We start from the raw sequence: 3,736 nt of genomic DNA, 5'->3' as shown, positions 1-3,736 counted from the left end.
GTAAATAGCCAATGAAAACAATTTTACTTTTGACTAACACTTGCACATGTAAATATTGTTAAGTTTTCATTTCCATTTGCTTTCAATCAAAGGCTTTATAGAAAGTGCACAAGTTTTTCTTGTCATGTTGTGTTGTTTATTCGCTTGTTTATATTTATATTGCTTGTTCATTTGTTTGTTGTATGCTTATCTGCTTATTATCCCACATTCGTTAATTCTTTCAGATGGCCAAAAATAAAATTATTTGATCCTTTGGATATCACAATTCTGGAATTCAATAACGGCAATCTCTATATCACTCATGACTTGGAGGTCTGTGAATCAGAACTCCAAAGCGAGAGTGATAATGAGGAGGTATTCGATTCTTTTGCAAAGGACCTTGAACAATATGAGGAAAAACCAAAACCGAACCTGGAAGAAACAGAAAAGGTTAACATTGGCACTGAGGATGAAGTTAAGGAGGTGCAAATTAGTATTCATTTGAGTGAAAGACAGAAAAATGAGATGCTTGAATTCTTGACCATGTTCCAGGATGTATTTGCGTGGTCCTATGATGATATGACTGGCATTTCAACTGACGTGGTAGTGCACAGGTTACCCACAGACCCTTCTTTTCCACCCGTAAAGCAAAAACCCAGAAAATTCAAACCAGATATGAGCCTCAAAATAAAAGAGCAAATTGAAAAATAACTCAAAACCAACATTATCATTGTTTCCCATTACCCAATTTGGCTTTCGAATCCAGTCCCTGTTCCAAAAAAGAATGGAGAGGTGCGAATTTGCGTTGATTATAGAGACCTTAATAAAGCCAGTCCTAAAGATGATTTCCCTCTACCAAACATTCACATTCTCTTAGATAATACTGCCGGACATGAGATTGAATCCTTTTGCGATTGTTTTGCTGGCTACCACCAAATTTTGATGGCAAAAGAGGATAGGGAGAAGACTGCTTTCATTACCCCTTGGGGAACCTTTTGCTACCGAGTCATGCCTTTCGGTTTAAAGAATGCAGGAGCAACGTATCAGAGGACCATGACAACCTTATTTCATGATATGATCCACCGGGAGATGGAGGTCTACGTGGATGACATCATAATCAAGTCTAAAAGGACGGAGGACCACTTGGTTGATTTGAAGAAGTTATTTGAAAGGCTGCGAAAATACAATTTGAAGTTAAATCCTGCGAAATGCGCCTTTGGGGCACCAGCTGGTAAATTGTTGGGTTTCATCGTGAGCAAGAGAGGTATAGAGATAGATCCAGCAAAAATCAAGGCGATTCGAGATATGCCAGTGCCAAAGACTCAGAAAGACGTGAAAAGCTTCTTAGGAAAGATCAACTTTATTGGGAGGTTCATTGCCCAATTAACGGCCACATGTGAGCCGTTGTTCAAATTACTAAGAAAGAATGTGCCGTTGTACTGGAATGAGGAGTGTCAACAGGCTTTCGACAAGATTAAAGATTATTTGCTGCAGCCTCCGGTCCTGGTGCCACCCAAACCGGGCCGACCATTGATCATGTACTTGTCTGTGCTCGACGGAGCCGTAGGGTGTGTTCTGGGGCAACACGATGACTCTGGAAGGAAGGAGCAAGCCATTTACTATCTAAGCAAGAAGTTCACGCAGTACGAGGCTAATTATTCGTTCATTGAGAAGAGCTGTTGTGCGTTGGCCTGGGCGGCTCAAAAGCTGAGACATTACCTGTTGAGCCATACCACTTATCTTATTTCCCGATATGATCCTTTGAAGTATCTCCTGGAAAAGCCGATGCTAACTGGACGTCTAGCTAAGTGGCAGATAATCCTCTCAGAGTTCGATATTGTTTTCACTTCACAGAAGGCCGTCAAGGGGCAAGCTATAGCTGATCATCTGGCGGAAAATCCAAGGGACAATGATTATCAGCCACTTCACACCTATTTCCCTGATGAAAAGATCTTATTTGTGGGTGCCACGGACGATATAAGTGAGCAAAGCCCTGAATGGCGACTTTTCTTCGATGGAGCTTCAAATTCTCTCGGAGCTGGAATTGGAGCTGTTCTGGTTTCGCCCGAAGGAAAACACTACCCTGCCGCTGCCAAATTGCAATTTGCTTGCACAAACAACATGGCTGAGTATGAAGCCTGCATTTTTGGTCTCAAAATGGCTTTAGAAATGGAAATCAAGGAGTTGGTAGTTTTCAGTGACTCAGATTTGCTCGTGCACCAAACTTTGAAGCAGTGGATAACTAAAGATTCAAAGATTTTGCCCTACCATTGTAGTTTGCTCACTTTGGCCAAGCAATTTCAAAATTTGGAGTTCAGACACCTCCCGCGAGCCCGAAACACATTTGCTGATGCTTTGGCCACCTTAGCCTCCATGATCCAGTATCCAGATGAATTGAAAATTGAACCAATCCAGATTCAACTTCAAGATAAACCTGCTCACTGTTGGGTTGTAGACAAATCCTCCGACAAAGTTCCTTGGTATAATGATCTTAAGGAGTTTCTTAAAACTGGGTCTTACCCTCTGCATGCTGGTACAAAAGACAAGAGTTTTCTGCGTAGAATGGCTTCCAAATTTTTCTTAAATGGTGAAGTGTTGTACAAAAGAACCTCGGATTTGAACCTTTTAAGGTGCATTGATGAAGATAAAGCTCAATATATGATGAAGGAAGTGCATAGTGGCGTTTGTGGACCTCACATGAATGGCCATTTGCTAGCGAAGAAAATCATGAGAACCGGATACTTCTGGCTTACTATGGAGCATGATTGTATAGACTTTGTCCGGAGATGTATAAAATGCCAAATGCACGGTGACATTATACGCGCTCCACCCACTGAGTTGCATAGCATGACCGCCCCGTGGCCTTGTTCAATGTGGGGTATGGACATGATTGGTACAATCGATCCTCCTGCTTCAAATGGACATCGATTTATATTGGTGGCAATCGAGTACTTTACCAAATGGGTTGAAGCGGAGTCATTCAAACATGTCACGAAGAAGGTAGTGGCCAATTTCCTGAGAGATCACATCATCTGTCGCTTTGGAGTACCCGAAACGCTTATCACGGACAATGCCAAGAATCTGAACAATGACATGGTAGATGGACTATGTGAGCAGTTCAAAATCAAACACCGCAATTCCGCCATTTATAAGCCTCAGATGAATGGAGCTGTAGAAGCCGCAAATAAGAATCTGAAGAAAATTATCCGCAAAATGACAGAAAAGCATCGCGATTGGCATGAAAAGTTGCCTTATGCATTGATGGCGTACCGGACTTCTATTCGGACATCGACTGGGGCAACGCCATATTCACTTATGTATGGGATGGAAGCTGTATTACCAGCTGAGGTTGAAATTCCGTCGCTACGAATCCTTATGGAAGCTAAATTGGAGGAGGCCGATTGGATCAAGCAGCGCCATGAGCAATTGACTTTGATAGATGAGAAGCGATTCAATGCTATCTGTCATGGGCAATGCTATCAAAAACGTGTGGCCCGAGCTTACAACAAAAAAATCCATCGGCGGGCATTTGAAGAAGGTGATAAGGTACTGAAGCGAATTTTGTCAATGCAAGATGAAGCTAAAGGCAAGTTCGCTCCAAATTGGCAAGGGCCGTTCATTATCCAAAAGGTATTACCTGGCGGAGCTCTTATTTTGGCGGAAATGGATGGACGGGTTTTCCCTCAACCCATCAACTCAGATATGTGCAAAAAGTTTTTCATTTGATCATGCAAATTTTCTTTAGAAATTCATGCAA

This window comes from Coffea eugenioides, chromosome 10, assembly GCF_003713205.1.
Source record: "Coffea eugenioides isolate CCC68of chromosome 10, Ceug_1.0, whole genome shotgun sequence".
Taxonomy (NCBI): Eukaryota; Viridiplantae; Streptophyta; class Magnoliopsida; order Gentianales; family Rubiaceae; genus Coffea; species Coffea eugenioides.
Note: the sequence above shows the minus strand (reverse complement) of the source record.